Source organism: Halichoerus grypus, chromosome 5 (genome assembly GCF_964656455.1).
Source record: "Halichoerus grypus chromosome 5, mHalGry1.hap1.1, whole genome shotgun sequence".
Classification (NCBI taxonomy): Eukaryota; Metazoa; Chordata; class Mammalia; order Carnivora; family Phocidae; genus Halichoerus; species Halichoerus grypus.
The window spans coordinates 54,008,174-54,031,091 of record NC_135716.1 but is presented as its reverse complement, the minus strand read 5'-3'; the positions used below and the strand labels follow the sequence as shown (position 1 = coordinate 54,031,091).

The window sequence follows — 22,918 nt, the reverse complement described above, 5'->3', positions numbered from 1 at the left end:
CTTTGTATCACTTTTAAGTGTCTTTTAATCTACACATTCTCTATCCTTTCTTCCCATTCTAATAAATATCTTGGAGAACCTGGGGAATTGGACTGATAGAGTTTTTCACAGTTTAGCATATTTCTGTCTTCTGTAAATTTCTTGTAAATTGGCAACTGGATTCAGATGCTTGATAAGACTCTGGTTGGGTTCCCTCGCCAAGACTGTGGCTGTGATGCATTCTTTCATTAAGAAGGACAGAATGTCAGCTTTTCACTTTGTTTTTTTTTAAATGTTAGCATCCACTGATGCTCAACGCCTAACATTCTAAAATGTTAATATTCAAATTCTCTCATTTGGTTTTCATTCAATAACTGGAACAATTTTACAAGATGTTTTTCCTAAGCTACTTGGTTGCTCAATGGTATAACTAAGAGGGAAGTACGGATAAATGCTTGATTCATTTCTTTTATTTAACCAATTAAAAGAATTATTGTGATAAGAACACAACATGAGATCCTCCTCTTAATAGATTTTTAAGTGCACAGTACAGAGTTTTTATCCATAGGCACAGTGTTGAACAGCAGAACTCTAGAATAAGCCACTTACAGGAGGACAAATACCATATGATTCTGTTTTTTTTTTTAACAAATTTTTTGCTTTTACTCATCTTTGAGGAAAGTAACAACGGCAGAATTGCTATTGTTCCCAAAAGAGCATAGATAGATTATTCATGGTTCCCCTTTCTGCTTATCTGACTCCCATTTTAATTCGTCTTCCAAATTTAAATATAGATTCAGTTATGCTATACCGGAGACAGGTAGAAAAGGAACTGTGGCCATGGGAAGCTGTATTTCTGTATGATTTACTCTCTGCATGTGTTGGGGAAATGCACTGGATTTCACTTCTAGTGTGTACTGTGAATTCCAGTGTGGGTGGGGAGGCAGGGGTGTGGGGGAGGAGGTGGGCAGGGTGGGGGAGGTGGGAGATATGGAGAGGAGAGTGAGGGGTTGTGTCTATGTCCTGCATTGAGGGTGTACGGGAGTACTCCTTTGATTCTGGATTATTCACCTACTTTAGCTAGGCAGGTCTTTCAGGCTGAACAGTTATGTCTCCCCAAATTCATATATTGATCCCCCAATATGATGGTTTTTGGGGTTGCGCCTGTGGGACGTGATTAGGTTTAGAAGTGGTCATGAGAATGGGACCCTCGTGATAGAATTAGTGCCCTTGTAGAAGAGGAAGAAAAAGTACATTCACCAAGGAAAGGTCACATGAGCTCACCGTGGGAAGGAAGCCCTCCGCAAGCCAAGAAGAGAGCCCTCAAAACACTGACTATGGCTGGCGCCCTGAACTTGGTCTTCCAGTTTCAAGAGGGTGAGAAAATAAATGTCTTATTTAAGCCACTCAGTCTATGCTATTTTATAAAGTAGCCCAAGCCGACTAAGACAGAAGATGGGAAGTCAAGCTGGAGGAAAAATACAAGGCCCAAGGGCTTTTAGTTTGGTAAGGCCACTTTTTTGGGATTTTTTTTGTTTTTTTGTTTGTTTGTTTACGTCCTGCTTCTTGCATAAGCATCTTTGTATCTGTGAAAAATGCTCACCCTTACTTCTAGAGCCTGTTGATCATAAGGATCCTTCCCAGCAGCCAGGTTGGAGAAAATATGTTACATTTTAAGAAAAGTGGCTACTATTAAACAAATAAAAACACCCTGCAGAGAGGCTGCTCCTTCTTCCCTCTGCCCCCTCATTCGCCTGGGGGCAGGGATGGATTAGAGCAAAAGTCTTTTTCCCAAAGTCTCCAGTGCTTCCAGTCCTGTTCTACATTTATTCACCATCAGTGGGAATTGGCAGAATTTGCTTTAGATAATTCTCTGAAAACTGCACATTTTCAGGAAGGGAAGTTGCACATCAACCTTTGATGTTTTTCTTCACACTGATTCGAATTTACGGCATTTGGTAGTAATTCCTGCCAAAGACTTGTGATACATCTTTGGCAGTATTTACTAGTTTCAGAACAGATAAACATTTTTTTCCTCATTTTTATTTCTTTTGCTTCTGTCAGTTTTAAGAAGAGGCCTTTATAAGGGGTTCTCATAAGATTATTGCCCATTTTCTTCTTTTAAATAAAAATGAGTGAGTAAAGCTTCTATAAGGCACTTTATTATTTGAACCATGAGACAGCTAACACTTCATGTAGCAGTTCTCAAAGTGTGTTCCTTAGAACCCAATTACATGTCACATTAAAAGGAGTTATAGGAGAAAAGGTTGCCATGGTCAAATAAATGTTAATAATACATATGAAACAAAATTAAACATGATCCTTTCCTGAAGGACTTTCCAGGACCTTTACTATACGAAAGGACATTGTGAGTCTACAAAACAAATATAATATGCAGTGTTTCCCAGAACTTATTTGAATTCAGTACCTTTTTTTTTCTGTAAAGCATCACAAAGGAAAAATAAATTTGTAGACTATAAAATACTTGTATGACAACATGATTTCCTAATTGCAGGTGAAGAAGAATAAAGAAAAGTCTTCTGAATGTGAGCCTTGCAAAGTTAGTTATAAAAACATCCCTCCACCAACCCCCTCTTTTCTGCTTCTTCCTTCCCTCCATTCATGCAACAAATGCTTAAATGTCCCTTTGTGCAATACAGAACCGCTTACTTGACTTTTAATATGAGGGAAGTTATATGTTCATCTCCTGCTTTACAGGAATATTGCGAGAACCGAATGAAGCAATGCATGTAAAGTGCCATAATATTCTCATTGCCCTAGACTGAAACCTATGGACCAATACTTTTCAAATATGCTCTTGTAACACACTGACGTGTTGAGATTTGTTGTGAAATATGTTGCAAGTTTCTAGTATTTCCAAGTTAGCGATATTATATAGTTTTCTTTTTAAAAACAAAACATACTACTTTCCAGGTTAGACTTATAATAGCATCATTGTCACTCATTTGATTTGTAACATGTTTTCTTAGGTGGAAGAGAAAGAGAAAAAGTTTTAGGTAGTCTTTTGGATATTGGGGAAAGCCCTGGGGTTGGACTGTCTGTTATTTGTCTGTGGCATGTGAAGGTAGCCCATAAAAGTTGCAAACTAAAGCAGACCAGGTACCTTAGAATAATGAACATTCATCATTTTGGTAAATTAAAAGCAGTCCCCAAGGGCAGTGACTTGAAATGTTGCTGAGATGTGAATTCAGTCACATGTGCTGTGAGGTTGGATAGTAGGGAATGAGTCACTTGGTAGTTACTGAGTTTAGGGGCTCTTGGCAGAAACCTGATTTGGGAGCAGGGAGCTTGGGAAGATGGTGGAGTAGGAGGACCCAGAGCTCACCCAGTCCCACTTTTCAACTAGATATTGTCCACATCCAAGTCAACAAACGGGAGAGCGATTCAACAACTGGCAGAACCACCTCCACAACTAAATATAGAGTAGAAGCTGCAGCTGAAAGTTTGGGAAGGTCAGAAAGGTGGAGGGAGGCTGCCCGCAGGAGGGAGGGAGCTGCCCCACAGAGAGAGCAGAGAAAGAGGTCCTTGCACCAGGGAGCTCACTCGGTGTGGGGGGGGTGGGATGGGGGTTGGGCGGTGGGGGTGGAGTGGAAGACTAATCCCCATAATGTTTGGCTTTAAAAACAAGAAACATGATTTCTTCGGAGAAAGTCCAAAGCTTATGCAAATGTTCTTGTGAACAATATGGCATGAAGGCACAAGTTTGACCACCACCGGTGTGAGTGAAATCTGAACATTGAAAGAGAATTTTTATTTGCTTACGATGATTTTGCAGAAACCATCAAATCACTTTGGCCCCTTAGAGTTCTCTTTTTGGGCTAAAGAATTTCATATAGGGGGAGAGTTACAAGCTGATTCGAACCAAGGGTCAGCGCAGATGCAATCAGACCTTACTGGAAAATAGATGTGAACACACATGTCCAGTAAGGAGAAACCAACCTCAGCATTTAAAGGGCAGAGGACACACTGACTTTTCTACTTAGTTGCAGTGCAGCAGATTTTATGACTAAGGGCAGACTTGCTCTGCTCTTTTAACCTAAGAGCATCTAGCAATAAGAACAAGTGCATTGTGCCTGCGTATTGGTGCTCTGGTATATAAAATTGTGACACGGCACAACCCCTTTTGGGCAGATTTTATTAGGGCACACTCTTTTGCAGACTGCACCAGAAACACAGAGTCGTAGAGAGTTTTTTGAGTCAGTTCTCCACATCGAATTATCCCTTTTCATCTCAATTAGCATATATTCTTTTAGATACAGTAAAAATACAAACAAAGATGACAAAGTCTTCCTTTTGGAAAATATGCTGCAAAAAAAGCACCTTTTACCTACGTCTACCAAGTGCTACTGGTTTTGTCGTTTAACTAGCTATTTGGGGAGTCAAGCATGCCAGTGGATGCTTTAGACTTCAGTGCATTTTGTTTACAGAAATAACCTCAGTCATGGTAGTCAAAATCTCAGGAAGACCAATGGATCTTATTTAGTATATGATGTATCTAACATTACTACTGTATTAATGGAAATGTTAAACCAATTGCTGTTAATATGTAATATGCATGGGGTTACAGTTTATAGGGTGCTTTTCTTGCACCTGCTCTTGATGTTTTCGTGGTAGAGAGTTTAGAGTTAGATGCTCTGATGCAGGCATCCTAATAGGCATTAAGCCTCCTGAGGTCTTGTTGGAAGCTGTAACCTGAGCCAGAACCAGGTTCAGGGACACTGATCTTGCTATTGAGGCTGACTCAGTGGAAGGCCATCAGATGGTGATGAATCTATCTCATTCCTAACTCTGGAGGTCTGCATACCAAGCTATACAGTCCCATGGGTGGGGCATGATGGGCATGATTCACACTGTATTTGGAAAGCTGAAGCTTGGGGGGTTGGCATGTGTCTTCCCTAGAAAGTCAAGCCTTGGACTCAGGTCCATCATTATAAGGTACACACAAAGGAAGGGCTGACAAAAATTACCTATGGTCCCCGGAAGTAGATACACTATATTAGAGTCCATGAAAAGCTTCATGTCCTAAAGGGAAACCAAGAAAATGAAGCAGAGGAAAAGGGTAGATGGGGAGTGGGAATCTGCATTTCAGGTGATAACTGGATCTTTGGGAGATCAACCACCAGGGCTAGACCCTAGCAAATGCTTCCTGGCATCCTTGTTTGAGCTTGTAATCCCTGAGTCCAGCAGTCATTCTGGGGCCCTATAAGACTGTGTTGAAGACAAGAGTTGGTCAAGTTGACGGGCAAAGGCTCTACAAGTATACATTAGGCTCTCCCCTGGAGATTTCCATGTTAAGAAATACATCACCAGAATATCTTATTCTGCATACTCTCAGAACTGACCAAGAATCTGAGGTTGCGTGTGGGAATCATGGGGGGAGTCGCCTGAGGGCTTGGAACCATGGCCATGTGGGATGGAAATTAGTCCAGAAGAGCAGTTAGGTTCCTCCTATCTCTCCTTGTTTCCACTTCTTTTGATACCACTATTCTTGCCCCTTTGAGCCGGCTCTTAGTGAAGGAGGGGAATGGTGACATCTTGTCAACAACCTTGGGCAAGAAGAGGAAGGAGGCTGGGAAGAAAACCAAGGAACTATAACCAACAGGGAAGGAGGTATCTTTTGACTATTTATCTTGGGTTGGCCACTTGACTACCTGGGTCCTTCTAAATATATCAGTGTTTGGGCCTCATTCTAGAACATCATTATCAATTACTGGGTGTGAGACCCAGATATTGCTGTTGTTGTTGTTGTTGCTGTTTTTAAAACTCCTCAGGTTATTATATATATAGCCAGGATTAATATCTAGTGACTTCTATCAATAGGCCAACACAAAGGTATGTAATTATTGAAAATTTGGCACAAGAATTTGGATGGTAGTACTTGTTTATATATCTATATCTTCTTATTAATTGTTCACTTAGTTGCTCTCTTTATATGAATTCTATTGTGAAACTTTCCCAAAGTATGCTCTGTGGATTGCTAGTTCATGGAATGTTTATAGGCTGGTGTTGACAGTATTTCGTTTTCCCACTGTGGTCTTGGTAATGGGTTTCAGGACTCATTGACTACCCATTTCACCCACATTCATACATAGGAAATGGAATGTCCAGGAATTCTGTCAGCTCCAAGCCTCTTTTTCTCTCTTATCATGTTCTCTGTCCTTTAGATTCAGTAAATATATACACACACGTCTTTTTTTTGTCTTCTTCATCTTCATCATCCCCAATAATATAGTATGAAACATTCCCCCAACCCAGCTGATCTTAGAATGTATTTTTTCTCCCTTGGAATATGGCTCTACACATGCCCTATGGCAACATACTTGGGAAGGTAACACTATGGATGTAGGCTGAGAAAAAGGGTGAAACTAGCATTTCTAGGATAGGCCCTTGCTGCCTGTGGTTGTCTTCTTAAAATTGCCATCTCAGGGATGGCTATCAAACTCCATTTTGCTCTTAAATTATGAATAGCTCTTAAGATTTTAACAGTTTTAAATAGTAGTCTATGGTTTTTTTTTTTTTCCCTAGAAGAATCAAGTGTTCCAATTTTCTTTCCCTCACAAATATTATGTGGGTGTGGAATGGGAAAGGAAATTTCCAACTGTTCCCTGCAGGCAGACGAGGCCCCTACCAGGCTGGTTCTCTCCAGTAATGAAGGATCCTGGATCTCCCAGAAATGTCAATTTTTATTTCAAATGTCAAACATCTTATAAACAGGCCTCCAAGTCATATTTCCCTGTCCCTTGCCAGGTGTCCTTTAGTAGGACTATTCTTGGGAAGGGCAGTTCCTTGGAGCACGCTGTTTATGCCTCTGTACCTGATTCTAAAGCTTCACAAAGCACTCTCACGCAGTAACTCGATCAACCTATTCTGTAGCTATGGAAATTGTTGTTCACAGAGGTTAAGCAAATGACCAAGGCCATGGAGCAGATGAGTGAGCGACCTGGGAGTGGGTCCAGGACTCTTAACCGCATCGGCTGGTATATTGCCTTCCATTGCTTCACAAGGCTGCAAGCTGGCCTGTGTCTTTCCCTTATACTTAATTAGAATCAGGTATTTTAATTCCCATTTCTGAGTTGAAGTCAATGGTATTTCAGCACCATAACTAGAATGTTGTCTCAAAAGAAAAATAATTATAAACCCCTGAATAGTGGTGACATTTATTCATTCAGAGTCAGCATTGATATATTCTTCCTTCTTCACCTCCTTTCCTCTCATTCTCTCCAGGCTGCTTACAAATATATTCAATGTATCAACAAAAAAGTTTTAATAAAGACATTGCCTGAAAATTAGCATTTTAGACAAAAAAAAATCTAGTTGATGTTAGCCTAATCGTGCACTTTACCTAGATATATATATCTCTGTGGATAATTTTTAAACTATTTATAGTGACACAGTCGGTCGAGCATCAGACTCTTGGTTTCGGCTAGGGTGGTGATCTCGGGGTGTGAGATCGAGCCCCGAGTCGGGCTCTGTTTTCAGCTGGGAGTTTACTTGATTCTCTCTCCCCTCTCCCCAGTCCAGCTCTCTCTGTCTCTCTCTCAAAACAAACAAAACTACTTGTAAATAAAGTAAAATATTAAATACATACAGTCTCCATTTTGACTTACATTTTTCCATAAAGCATAGCCATTCTCTAACAAATTGGTATTTATTTGTTTATTTTTAAGATTTTATTTGTTTATTTGACAGACAGAGAGAGAGCACAAGCTGGAGGGACTGCAGAGGAAGAGGGAGAAGCAGACTCTTCGCTGAGCAGGGAGCCCGATGCAGGACTCGATCCCAGGCCGTTGGGATCATGACCTGAGCCGAAGGCAGATGTTTAACTGACTGAGCCACCCAGAGGCCCCCAGATTGGTATTTAGCAAATTGATTGATTGTGGTCTTCAAGCTAAATGAGATCATCTCTCTTGGAATCTAAGAGGCTTGAGCCATCCTACAGTCTCCCAGATGCCTGGGGGAACTAGAGGCCCAGCACCCCACTGTGATGACTCCCTGGGCCAGGATTTCACAGCTGGAGTCACAGACACTCTGGAAATAGGTCACAGTCAGGTCCTGCAACATTCTAGCTCCCTCAGACGTGCGGGGCATCCCGAGTGCTCTTTCCCCTCTCCTAGTCCTCCACTGACCCTGACACACCGCCTGAAAAAGCCATTGGGCTGATTTTGTGCAGAGCGCAAGGGTCCTCATCACACACATTCTGTAGTTTGCACTAAGATATACACATGACTGCTGCCTCCTCAGCTTACCACAGGGGGCAGACGCCGACTGGTAAAGTGTTTAAAGAAACAAATTCCCAAGGACAAGCAGGGAGTTACAAAAACGTAAAAAAAAAAAGAAAAAAAGAAAAGAATACATTTTAAAATGTGTTTCCTTGAGCCACCTTTAGTAGCACAACACAGAGATGGAGTTTATTTCACTTATTTATAAATAAACAACTCTTCCTGAATGCTAAAGATATATAAACGTAAGGTTTAAAGCCAGGGTGATTTAATATTTTTCTGCAGAAAAATACTTCTGGATAGGGTTCTCTTTTTCACATTTCAAAGTTCTCTTTTTGTATTTCAAATTTAATAATTCTACAAATATGTTTCACTCAAATATTATAATCTCCCAAATGAATAACACATTCTTAGAAAATACCCCTCCCAAAGGAGAAATCTCCTCGAACATTCATTTTAACTTTCCTTGCCAGTCACTGATTTTCATCCTTTACTATACTTTCTAAAAACCTGAGCGAAGGCACATAAAACGTTGTTATTCTTAATGAGATGAGCTACATGCAAAATGCAAAAATCTCAAGTCTGTGGAAAGCATTATAAGGAAATCCCACTATGGGTTATTGCTCTGTACAGATCTGCCTATGCTGTCTTTACTTTTGAGCATGATGGTCATGAACATGAACATGGACACTGAAGCCTGCCTGCTAGGATCTAAATTTTTTTAAAAGATTTTATTTATTTATTTGCCAGAGAGAGAGAGAGCACAAGCAGGGGGAATGGCAGGAAGAGGGAGAAGCAGCCTCTCTGCTGAGCAAGGAACCCAATGCGGGACTCGATCCCAGGACCTGCAGGACTCAATCCCAGGACCCTGGGATCATGACCTGAGCCGAAGTCAGGCGCTTAACCAACTGAACCACCCAGAAGTCCCTAGGATCTAAAATTTTGATTCACTGCTTACTGAGTTATCTCAGACAATTCTAATTTCTCTGTGCCTCAGTTTTCTCATCTGCAAAGTAGAGATAAGACTAGTACTTATCATGTTGTTGATATTTGTAAATTATGGGTATTTATTTAAAAAGAGGATGGTGCCTGACAGTGGTATTTGTTTAAATAAAATAAAACAAACATTTTTTTAAATAACATCACTATGCTCTAGGTCAATATTTTTATGTTAATGATTGGGTCTCTTTCCCTCTATGCCTCCAGAATGTTTGGATAGAAGTTCATTTGATAGTGAGATGCACTGAGGAACTGTCTGGGTCTCAGTTTTCTCATCTGTGAAGTGGTGATGATCTTGCCCTAGCGGTCTGATGTGAAATGGAGCAAGGTAGCACATGAAATGCTTAGGAAAGGATCTGACTGATCACAGGCCCTCAGTAGATACTCACTGATAAATAGAAAATAACTATGTGCAGGGTCATCATAGAAACTCAAATAAACTATGTAGAGATTCAAGAAGGTAAAAATGGTTAGCTCAGAAACAAAACAATTATCTGTGAAAAGGTTCAGATTGTTTTGTTCTTTTATTAATCAGACTCAAGTTAGAAATTTTCTTATTTTTTATTTTTTAGAGGCAGGAAGGGGCAGAGGGAAAGGGAGAGAGAGAGAGAACCTCAAGCAGGCTCCACACCCAGTGAAGATGGAGCCTGACGCAGGGCTCGACCTCACAACCCTGAGATCATGACCTGAACAGAAATCAAGAGCTGGACTCTTAACTGACTGAACCACCTAGGTGTCCCCAAATTAGAAATTTTCAATCCATACTTTCAAAAGGGATTATTCAGACAAAATTTCTCAAAATGTTCATTCCTTTTGGGTTTTATAGCCATTCCTTAAACAGAATAAAAGTTGCCAATGTTTTAATACTGAATTTCTACTTGTTGGAAAAGCCTCATAGAAATACTGTTAAAATTTACTTAGAAGCATACAAAACAAATGAAGATACTTGTGTATTTCTCTTTTTGTACTACTCGGTGGTGGAGGAATAACCATTCATGGTTTCCTTTGTGAAGGTGATTAGAGAAAAAATGCAAAACATGCCTAAAAGCATTTGAATTCTTTACATGCAAAAAAGAGGTAAAACTATGTGATGTGGAGTAGGCACCATCTCAATTTGAATGAACTAAATTTCAATATCAGATGACTGGGAATATGCCCTAAAAACCTCCTGTCATATATTACGGCATATTTGGTAAGTCACTTTGCAAATATTATAGCCTTCATAGAAGACTTTAGTCACTCGTAGGCAATTTCAGATAAGTCTTGAGAATTGCCTTAGTCCTGGTAAAATAAGTATTATGTTACAACAAAGGGCTTGGTGGATGGTAGGACAGATTGAACATAAGAATGCAGGTTCCTAGGGCCACATTGGCCCACTGAGGTATGACAGAGTATTTTGGAAATCGTCTGAAGTGGGCAATTGGAAAGAAATGGGAAGACTCTAAAGAAAGGTACAGTCAATGGCCAGGAGATGCTTGGAGAACAGCAGGCTGAGAACTAGTAAATGGGAAGAGCTATGTCAAGCCAGTCCCTCTAGTGCCAGATAGACATCATTCTATTACAGGGACTAGAATTTAGGGACAGCTTCCTAATACCTAGGAAGACTGATAAGGACAAGGCAGAACAAAGACCTGCCAGGAAGAGACAGCCTTACTAGAGCAGAATTCAGTTACTGAGACTAAGTCACAAGACAACAACCTAATTTTAGAGATTAAGATATAATACCATAAGAACAAGATTAAAAATTTCTCTGCTTAGGGACAAGATATGTTTTTAAAACTTGGTTAAGGCTGAATCTACAGGTGACAGCCTTACTGAGCAAAGTAATTAACACTAACTCACCAATCTCTTACAGTGAATATGTTTATGAGTTCATAGGATGATTTCATTTAATATCCTTCACAAAGGCAGATGGCATAGAAAACCAAGTGCAGTTTCATAAAAGAAAAGTCAAAACAGGGCCACTCCATATGTATTCCGTGGATACATGTGATCTGTTCTGATGCCAAGAAGCTCTTGTTTTGTGCTGGAGGCACCAAGCCTTAAGAGGCTGGGCCATGTATCTCTTCTTATGAAGAGTCAAAGTCAAATTCAGAAGTTTATATGAATATTGAAAGATGAGAATGAGACATCAAATCATTTTTATATCTACATCAAGAGGTGAATGAAGGAGGCAAAGGAGACGTGTAACCTATGAAGGGTGCTGCACTTGAAATACTTTTCTCTTTCTCAAACATACAAGTATGTTTCAGCCTCCACCGGTAGAATCAGGGGATTTGCTCCTGGCATGGTCGGTTTAAGGCAAGCAGAGAGTTGACAGCAGATGACCCCTGACATAGGAGGACCCCAGTGTCGCCATGCCTTCTGCCTGGCATGAACAGCCAGGCAAATGGTAAACCATGTCCTGTAGGGACTTGGTTTCTCTTGCAGGCAAGGACAACAAGGAAGAATTGGTAGAGAGGCAAAAGCCCTGCTTGAATTATGCAGGGATATGATGACCTCACTATTTCCCCAATGACAACTCTATCTCTGACCTGATGTATTTTTTAAACGATCAAAATAAAAAAAAAATCAGGACATAAGAATTATCCCTCCATTATTAAGTACTTGGGGAAAAAAATGGAGGAATAGCTTTTTTTGAGGGAAAATACTGCTGAAAAATCTTACACGCAGCCAGATTATTGGTCATGTGCTCTGGCAACAGAACATTCTTTTCTTGTATGCAAACTCTCAGAAAATACACTGCCCACATTCACTTCTAAGAAAAAAAAAAAATTCAGCAGTTGAACAAGAGATTAAAACAGAGATCACGAAAATGAGGAAGTTATGGTATAAAATGACAGCCAGTAAGCATTGAAAGTATTTGAACATGGTTTTATTTAGTAACTAGGAGCTGTAAAAACAGCTGTAACAGGTCATGTAAATATAAAAAAAAAAACTCAATTTTTTAAAAGGACTATACATATCATGTATTAATACCAAAGTGGACCTAAGAATCCAGATTATGTTTTATTAAAACTAGGCAGTGGGGTGGGGTTGGTGGCAGGAGGAGAGGAAGTAAAAGCTTATACTACATTTCTCATCTTTCATAGGAAGAAGTCAATGGATAACACTTCTGCACTGATATAGAAAAATTTTACAGTGTATTTTTAAAACGTTAATTTGTAAGTAATCAGTAGACACACAAAAACAACATGACTTCTAAATCACTGCAGAAATTAAGCAAACAAAATATCTATATAGAGAAAGACAAGTAAAAGGAAACAAAGGAAGCACAGAATAAACAGAGCATGAAACACAGTGATGTTCATATGACTAAATATTTCATATACAACCACAAATGCAAAGAAAAAAAAGGCTTAATTTGCTATTAAAACACATAGATTATGATGGTTACTAGTGAAGAGGTCGGGTGGGGAATGGATGAAATAGGTCAAGGGGATTAAGAGTACACTTATCACAATGAGCACTGAGTAATGTATAGAGTTGTTGAATCACTGTATTGTAACCAGAAACTAATGTAGCACTGTAGGTTAACTACACTGGAATTAAAAAAAATAGAATTTGGCCACTCCAAAATATGTAAATATGCACCATATACAAAAGAAAACCCAAAACAGTATAGCAAAAAAAAAGTAAAAAATAAAAGGATAGGCAAAGGTACATTCAGCAAACAATAGCTCTTTATTAAAAGTGGGACTATGAATATCCCCTGAAACATAATTCCCAAACAAAACCAGTAAATGGAAGATGAAAGTTACTATTGGCACTGAAGATATAAAAGAATCAAAACGTAAGCAGCAAGCAACATGGTATTGATGTATACAGAGTGGAAACTACTAGAGAAAAAGAAAAGTAAGGAACACAGTACAATTTGAAACATGTTATTAGCCACTTTCAATTTTCGACAAGTAATAGAGTATAAAATAAATAAGGACATAGAACATTCTAATAGATTTAATAATAAATTCTAACAGATTGATAATTGACACTTTTTCCCTTAAAAATATCTCATCCTTTTTATTTTTCTTAAAACGTTGATCAAATTGATTATACAATAGACCACATGAGAAATCCCAATAAGTTCCCCAAATGGAGAAACATATAGGTCATATTTTAGAACAACGCTTCAATAAATCTCAAAATTAAACAACAGTACTCAACAACTATTTGGAAATTAAATATTATCCTCTAAGGAACTCTTGAATCAAAGATGAAATTTAAATGAAAATTTCAGGACTCGTGTTTCTGGCAATGATGCAGAAGCCATACCCTCAAAAGCTTCACTACAACATACATTTCTGTGAGGATAAAATATAACAAATCATTTTTAATGTGTTCACTATAAGGTAGGGGAAAGTCCGGGGATAAAAACCAAAGAGTTAAAAAACTGATTGGGAAATAAACTGAAATCTGTAATTCCCCTGCAGAAGAATTCCAGAAAACCAGGAAGTTTTCCCAGGAGACCAGGCCTTGGCTCTATTTAGGCAAAGGGAAGGAGACTGTATGTGAAGTTCCTGAACACTGCTGAGAATTGAAGGAACTACAATATTAGTAAAAGAGTAGATGAAAAGAAACAAAACAAAACAAAAAAACAACCACCAAAAAAAGTTTCTTGTAAAGACAGATAGAAGACAAAGAAGATTATCTGTTTTGGCTAGTATTTTCAGCGGGCAAACAATGAACAGAAAGTTTACACTGAGAATGTGTAACCGTATTGGTTTGGAGTTCAAGTTTACACTACTCCTGCGGTTTAGGGAACCACAAGCAGAGACATGAACTTAAGTTGATCCAAAAGCAAACAAAATATAACATGTGTAGCAAAAGACAAGTAAAATGGAACGGAAAGAAAAGACAAAATAAACAGCATGAAATAAGATGCTTCACATATGTGGTCAGAAAAATGTATAAAACCTCTGAAGAAGGTTGGATCCCAGGCTAGGTGCAAATTCCCCAGAAAAAGTCCACGGAATGTAAATACACAGTTAAAATTAACACACACAAAGAAATTAGCCACAGTGGATGAGAATGACTGCAATATAGACAATATGAGAAAGCAGCACATATGTTAAGAAGAACAAATATACTTTACAAGGAAATAATAAGAATTTGTAATAAAAAATATAATCAAACATATTTGTCATGAAAGTTTTAATTGAACCGATAGGACTTTTAGAAAAGAATGGAATCAGTGAAGGAAAGGATCTACTTAAAGAGATCGAGTCTAAGATTTTTCATAATTGATTAAAGACATGAACTCCAGAAGCATAAGTGAATCAAGCAGATAAAAGGAAGATAAGATCAATTCCTAAATGCATTACAGTTTCCTAATGGATCACGAAAGATAGAGATCTTTAAAAAGCCATAGAAAAATGAACCTACATGTGAATAAAATCAGCAGCAGATTTCACGACCGTGAAAGCCAGAAAAGAGCAGAAGGGTGTTTTCAAAGTGCTGAGAAAAAATAACCTAGAATTTTTACTCTTTTTCAAGAATAAGAGTAAAAAAAAAAAAAAATGAGGACAAATAAATACTGAATTTATTCTTATATTCACTATCGGAAAGGATGTACTTCAGATAGAAGGAAAATTATCCCAGAAAGAGTGTGAGATGCAACATTAAGTGAGCAAAAAAATTAACATGTTAAACACATGAGTAAATATAAACAAACATTGAACATATAAAACAATAATGCCTACACATTGGAATAAATAAACAGACATAAAATGTTGCACAATGATAGCATGAAAGATGAGATGGAAATGATCCGAGTTAAAAGTAGAAACAGTTCCAAATGTAGCAATGATCATAATAAATGTAAAAAGATCATTCTCGGCAGTGAAAATAAATAGGCTGTAGTTTTAAAAATCAGCTATCTGCAGTTTACACCCAATAGCTGAGGATGCGGAAAGATAGCAAAAAGAAAAGATACCCAGAAGATATTAACCAAAAGAAACTCTTATTACTATCTAAATATCAACAAATTTTATTTTAAGACCAAAAAAAATTAGAAATAAAAAGAACCACCACCTAAAGATTAATTGCTCAATTAATCAGATTATCATGCATTTATTGGCCATTTCCCTGTGTGCAACTGGTGGTTCATATGCCTTTGCCTATTTTTTCTTGTGTTATTAGTTTTTCTCTTATTAATTGTAGAAATTCTTTTTTATGTTGTAGGCATTAATCATTTGTAGTTAAATGCATTGTAAGCATTTTCTCCCAGTGTGTGTGTGTCTTTGCAAACATTTGTGTTGTATCTGGGGATTGGTTCAGTTTTCTCTCTGAATTAAACTTGAATGCAGTGCTTCGATCCTTGCCAAAATGAAGTGGGATCCAAGTAAGCCACAACATTCAGGGATGCCATGATTAACAAATTTATCATCTCCAGTTGATGGTGGTAAAGTATCCAGTGAAGTAAATGATCGGAGAAGAGAAGGGGCTGCTCGCTCCAGTGAGGACCAAAAACACTAGAAGGACATGACTGCTCCTCAGTGCATTGAAATGCTTTCAAAGGAAAATGAAGAAAATGCTATCTCATTTGCAAATATCTTCTCCCATTCCGTGGGCTGCCTCTTAGTTTTGTTGACTGTTCCCTTTGCTCTGCAGAAGCTTTTTATCTTGCTGAAGTCCCAAAAGTTCATTTTTGCTTTTGTTTCACTTGTCTTTGGAGATGTATCTTGAAAGAAGTTGCTGGGGCCGATGTCGAAGATGTAACTGCCTATGTTCTCCTCTAGGATTTTGATGGATTCCTGTCTCACATTGAGGTCTTTCATTCATTTTGAGTTTATCTTTGTGTATGGTGTAAGGGAATGGTCCAGTTTCATTCTTCTATATGTAGCTGTCCAATTTTCCCAGCACCACTTATTGAAGAGACTGTCTTTTTTCCATTGGATATTTTTTCCTGATTTGTCAGAGATTTGCAAATGACATTACAGATAAAGGGCTGATATCCAAGATCTATAAAGAACTTCTCAAACTCAATACTAAAAAAACTAATAACCCAGTCAAAAAATGGGCAGAAGACATGAACAGACACTTCACCAAAAAAGACATACAAATGGCTAACAGACACATGAAAAAATGTTAAACATCACTAGCCATCAGGGAAATACAAATCAAAACTACAATAAGATCCTACTTTACACCAGTTAGAATGGCAAAAATTAACAAAATAGGAAACAACAAATGTTGGCGAGGATGTGGAGAAGGGGAACCCTCTTGCACTGTTGGTGGGAATGCAAGCTGGTACAGCCACTCTGGAAAACAGTATGGAGGTTCCTCAAGATGTTAAGAATAGAGCTACCCTACGACCCAGCAATTGCACTACTAGGTATTTACCCCAAAGATACAGACATAGTGAAAGGAAGGGACCCGGGCACCCCAATGTTCATAGCAGCAATGTCCATGATAGCCAAACTGTGGAAGGAACCAAGATGTCCTTTAACAGATGAATGGATAAAGAAGATGTGGTACATATACAAAATGGAACACTATTCAACCATCAGAAATGATGAATACCCACCATTTGCATCGACATGGATGGAACTGGAGGGGATTATGTTAAGTGAAGTAAGTTAAGCAGAGAAAGACAATTATCATATGGTTTCACTCATATGTGGAACATAAGCAATAGCATGGAGGGCCATAAGGGAAGGGAGGGAAATCCAAAGGGGGAGAAATCAGAGAGGGAGACAAACCATGAGAAACTATGGACTCCAAGAAACAATCTGGGGGTTTCAGAGGGGAGAAGGTTGGGGTAGGGGGTGACAGGGTGATGGGTATTGAGAAGGGCACATGCTGTAATGAGCCCTGGGTGTTATACTTAACTAATGAATCACTGAACACTACATCAAAAACTAATTATGTACTATACAGTGGTTAACTGAACATAATAAAAAAGAAAAAGAAAAAAAAGAAAATGATATCTCAAGTGATATGAATCTCAGTCAAGTCACATTCAGAGAGCCAGAGAACTTCGATGGTGAATCTAAACATCATCTCTTATTTCCTGAAGTTCTACGATAATCTCCCTGAAAAATCAGAAACAAAATTTAATTGTATGGGTTACAGAAAGTGAATTCACAGCCCTCATCAAGTCTCTTGTGTGAAGGTCAGGGCATTCATAAATGGGGAAGGAATGGACCATGAGACTTGGAATAAGATATTTGGGAGGTCTTAGATGATATTAAGAATGTTGAACATTTGAACACTCTGAACTTTCTTTGCTAATGGAAATAGCCCTTCCTCCTGTTAGCTTTCTCTTACTAAAGATTCTGTAATAACTTTTCCTAATGCAGTTGTCCTACAAGGAATGCCTCTTCTCAAGATTCACCCCAACCATCTTATAACTGTTGTCAATTCTTAGCATGTTCCAAGGGGATATGCTCAAAGCGACCTGGGAGGAAATAGCTTTACTCCAAAATGAATTGCAAAATGTTTGTGAGTACATATGGCCAAATTTATTGATATGGGTGCACCTATCAAAGAGTCTGAATGTAATGTACTCAGTGTGTCAGTTGGGAGGGGCTCTAACATTTGACTTGGTTTGTCAAGTAAAAATTTGTCTCTAGTAACTCAATAAGGTTGAGATACCAGACCTTCCTTGGTATAAAATAGAAAGAATTCAATGACTTAGGGAAATAAGCAAGTTGGAATGGATTTATCATGTGCAACTAGTTCTTCCCACATTGTTTCTTCTGTGAGAACCCAAAGATTACTCCCTTCACTCAGTCACTGGGAAATTACATAGGTAAGAGAAACATCCATATCCTTAAAATATGGGAATGTCTTCAATAGGCCAGGTATAATGTTGAGATATGTCATCATTGAGTTGGGCTCCTCATGAAGATAATGCAACATTTAATGGCCAGACTAAGTGGGGATATTAGTGTAATGTACATTAGAAGTTTTGACCCACAGAAATCTTTAGTAGGAGCTAATCAATCTCATGTCCCTAAAAATAAAGTAAATGTGCAGTCTAGCAAAGCATTACTTGATCTAGAACAAGACAAATTCCAGGTAATGGACCAAATTCATGATCTGAGTCAACACAATGGAGAATCATGTCCTCTCCCCCAGTTACAGACCTAAGTCAGTTCACAGACCAAGAGCCTCTTTACTGAAGGAGAGTTTTGGCTCCCATTCAACACTGCCATCAGCTTCTATCATTTTTCTTCTTCCAACCTTGTCAAAAGAGATCTGAGGCCAATTACTACAGTAAATGTATTTTGGAGAAAATGAGAGATCTAAACTCTTGGGAATTGGCACTAATTCTTAAGGGACTCAAAATACCAATGTGAGGTTTATAATAATCAAGTAGTAAATGGAGTTATGTCTCAAGTTTGAGTCACCAAGTGCCCATTAGATCCACAGACCCATCCTGTGAATATTTCTCCAGTTCCTGAATGTGTACTTGGAATGGGCATATTTGGCATCTGGCAGAATCCCTGCAGTGTCCCTCTGATCCAGGAAGTGATGGTTATTAAGGTAGAAAGGGTTTATGGAAGCCTCTGAACTTGTCCTCCTTGTCAGGATCTGAACTGACATGCTGTGTTTATGGTGGGAATTGCTGAATCAAGTGCCTTCTATGAAAGCCTCAAAAGATGAAGAGCGGTGATACTGTTCACATTCCCATTTATCTTGTCCTATTGGCCTGTGCAGAATGTGGTGGGTATTTGAAAAAAATTTCATTATTTTAAACTTTATCAGGTGGTAACTCCAATTCCAGCTACTGTTCCAAGTATGGATTATTTTCCCTAAGAAATTGTGACCAACCATCATTTTGAAGAATCTGTTACAGGATGGAGTGAAGTCACGTTCAGAGTGGCTCTCTGAATGTGAGATGGGAGTGGGTCTGAGACATGTAAGGCTTGGGACAATTTAGGTACTCTGTCAAGATCCTCTCAGATCTTCTTTTTTTTTTCATGAAAACATCTATTTTATTTATTTATCTATTTTTAATTAAAATTTTTTTATTAACATATAATGTATTATTTGTTTCGGGGGTACAGGTCTGTGATTCATCAGTCTTAAACAATTCACAGCACTCACCATAGCACATACCCTCCTCAGAAAACATTTATTTTATTAAGTGAATAGCACCCCTATGGAAAAAATAGCACCCCTTAGAAAAATCATACTTTCTATGATTTTTACAAATGAAGCTGAGGGATTCTATGCAGGCAAAAGTCTCCTACCCCTTTCCTCCTTTCTCTCTCTCTTTTTAAAAATTTTTTGTTATTTGAGTGTAGTTGACAACACAATGTTACATTAGTTTCAGATGTACATATAGTGATTGGACAAGTTTATACATTATACTATGCTCACCCCAAGTGTAGTTACCATCTGTCACCATGAAACCTATTATGATATTGACTGTATTCCTTATGTTGTGCCTTTTATTCTTGTGATGTATTCATTCCATAACTGGAAGCATGTATCTCCCAGTCCCCTTCACCCATTTTGCCCATTCCCCACCTTCTCCCATCTGGCAATCATCAGTTTGTTCTCTGTACTTACAGGTCTGATTCTGCTTTTTGTTTATTTGTTTATTCATTTGTTTTTTTTAGATTCCACATATGAGTGAAATCTTATGGTATTTGTCTTTCTCAGTCTGACTTATTTCACTTAGCATGATACTTTCTATGTCCACCCATGTTGTTGCAAATGGCATGATCTCATCCTTATGGCCGTGTAATATTCCTTTATAGATATATACCATATCTTCTTTATCCTTCCATCTATCGATAGACTCTTAGGTTGCTTCTATATCTTGGCTATTGTAAATAATGCTGCAATAATCTTGCATATATCTTCTCAAAACACTGTTTTGGGGAAACACCCAATAGTGGAATTATTGGGTCATATGGTATTTCTATTTTTTAATTTTTTTAAGGAACTTCTATACTGTTTTCCACAGTGACTGTACCAATTTACCTTCCCATCAACAGTGTCTGAGGGTTCCTTTTTCTCCACATCCTCACTAACACTTGTTATTTCCTCTTTTTTTATTCTAGCATTTCTAACAGGTTTAAGAGGATATGTCATTGTGGTTTTGATTTGCATTGTTTGCATTTCACTGATGATCAGTGATGTTAAGCATCAGATCCTCTTTTTACTGTTTTTACGTGCTGTGGCTTTGGTGTTCTTTGGTTTCCAGTAGGTGGATTTGTGGCACTTGTTTTTGTGTAACTGCCTTAAGGTTACTCGTGCTTACCTTGTCTAAATGAATATCAAGAAGTTTCTGGGAAATTATATTTCCTGGGTGTGTCCACTCACCATTGGCTGACATGTATGGGCCTATGAAAGCCCTAGTTCCTTGACATGAGTCTCAGCTTACATGTCATCATTCCCCATGGGATCAAGTTGAAGGTACTTTAGGTAGGACTTGGTCTGAGACTAAATCCTTGCTCGGCTTTTACCCCTTCTCTGTCCTCCATACCCCTCTTTCCTGGGGACACTTTTTTAATAAGTTTCTTGCATATGAATCCTTGTCTCAGTATCTGTTTTTGGGGAGCAAACCTAAGATATCAGCAATGACCTGTTAGAAAAATATAATGGAAAAAATAATTCCATTCATAATAAACACAGAAAGAATGTAAAATACATATAAATAACAATATGAATTAAATTAAAAAATGTTGGTGAGCAATATTAAAACATGATAAAAATTTAAATTCATCCTAAAGTTATTTTATATGGAAGAATTAACATGTAATAATTAATATTCACCATATTGAGATTATCATGTCATTTTTAATTAAAATTATTATATTAATCTTACTTCCAGGAAATTTTGCAATATTTTGAAAGCATACTTAGCATGGTTAAAGGTATATTTACAAAGGGAAAAATAAAATAACTTCAGAGAACACTCCTCACCAAGAAAAATATCAAGAGAAGGATGATCTCTAGTTATTTAATAATAACAATAACAACAAATTCTCATTTAGCATTTTATACATGTATGTTTATAGTGTACACTTATATCTGTACGTACATGTATAATCATTTAATCCTCACAACCTCTCTGTGAATTAGGTACAGAGATAGAAAGAAATCTATGCATAGATGGGTTAAATAACTTATTCAAGTTCTTACAGGTAGAACTGGAATTTAAACCCAGGTATTTTTTTTTTAAAGATTTTATTTATTTATTTGAGAGAGAGAGCACATGAGAGGGGGGAGGGTCAGAGGGAGAAGAAGACTCCCCTCTGACCAGGGAGCCTGATGCGGGACTCAATCCCGGGACTCCAGGATCATGACCTGAGCTGGAAGGCAGTCGCTTAGCCAACTGAGCCACCCAGGCACCCCCCCTAAACCCAGGTATTTTTAATCCAGATTCCATGTTCTTAACCACTCTCCTTTTTTTTTTTTAAGATTTATTTATTTATTTTGAGAGAGAGAGAAAGAAGGGGGGAGCAGAGGGAGAGAATCCTTCAAGCAGACTCTGCACTGAGTGAGGAGCCAGAAGTGGGAAGTGAGGCTCAATCCCACAACCCATGAGATCATGACCTGAGCTGAAACCAAGAGTCAGACGCTTAACCGACTGAGCCACCCAGGTGCCCCTTAACCACTTTTATATGCATGCATATACATAACAATATATTGGTGAAGAGAATAAAAAAATTAGGACCAATTACAAACAGGTCATCTTGTCATTTGAAAAGTGCATATCTACCAAAAGAGGTGCTTCAAAATTGTTTTGAGCAATGACAATTATGGAGAATATTGTGTATCTGCTCAAAGCGATTATCTTGAGGAACAGCACTCAATGGGTGTAGGAATGAAACTCAATCAGATTATAGTTCCTGGGTTTATTAAAACCATCTGTCTCAGGATCATGTGCCAGTCATCCCCACATCTTCAACAGCTGTTCCTCTATGATCAGTCCTCGATATGTATCTTGAAAATTGAAATGACAATTTTTCTTTCTCTTCTTCATCTTTTACTTTATCTCCTACAGTGTTTACTGGCACTGAATAGAGATTTATGGATTTATTCAGACTTATTCAAGACATTATAGATGCCTTGCTGAAAAATCTCTCTGCTAGTTTCATCCAGATACAGAAGCAGAATCACCATATAATATTTCCATCTGTTCTGTTATGTTATATGACTCATTGTGACTGCAGGTAGTTGAATGACTTACAGGATGATCATGGACATTTGACCTTTAGCTAACATTTAGACCATCAACCGAAGAAATGAACAGGTGTTGGTTCCAAGGCCGGTCAGATTTAGTTACAAAATTTTTGTTCCTTTTTTGGATAACCTTTTCAATCACATTTCCCAAAAGGCAGCACTGAAAAGAGGCATATTCTTATTCAAGACACATGCAGCACAATTCTGATCCAATGTTATTTTTCTTTTAAAAATATTTTGATATCAGATGTTACTTGTATTTTGGTCATTATTACTTCCTTTAATAGCCATTTTGCCCTAAATGTTAAAAAATTCAATCATCTTTAAGTGTATGAGTTCATTTGGAAAATAATGGAAGCACTAATAATTTCAGTTATATCAATTGACTATAAAATTTTTATCTATTCATTCCCTGTGTGTGTGTATTGCAGTCATTCAAGTCTACTGAGATCGAGTTTTTTAATATCAATATTTTTTCTTCCATATAATCAATGAAAAGTAATTTGGCAATTAATTGCTGATTATTCTATCCTTTCTGAAGGTGATTCTGTTAT

General features: G+C 37.9%; 1 long non-coding RNA gene across 8 annotated transcripts in view; it reads left to right on the top strand.

The window, feature by feature from the left end:
• Window positions 1–22,918, top strand: part of LOC144381846 (uncharacterized) — a 367,900-nt gene that overhangs the window by 67,533 nt on the left and 277,449 nt on the right. For 4 of the 8 annotated variants that reach the window (XR_013447825.1, XR_013447830.1, XR_013447829.1 and 1 more), the window contains one exon: window positions 7,690–7,854. The exons of the other annotated variants lie outside the window; for them this stretch is intronic. This is a non-coding gene — a long non-coding RNA (uncharacterized LOC144381846). The remainder of the gene's footprint in view (window positions 1–7,689; window positions 7,855–22,918) is intronic. 8 annotated transcript variants of the gene reach the window in all.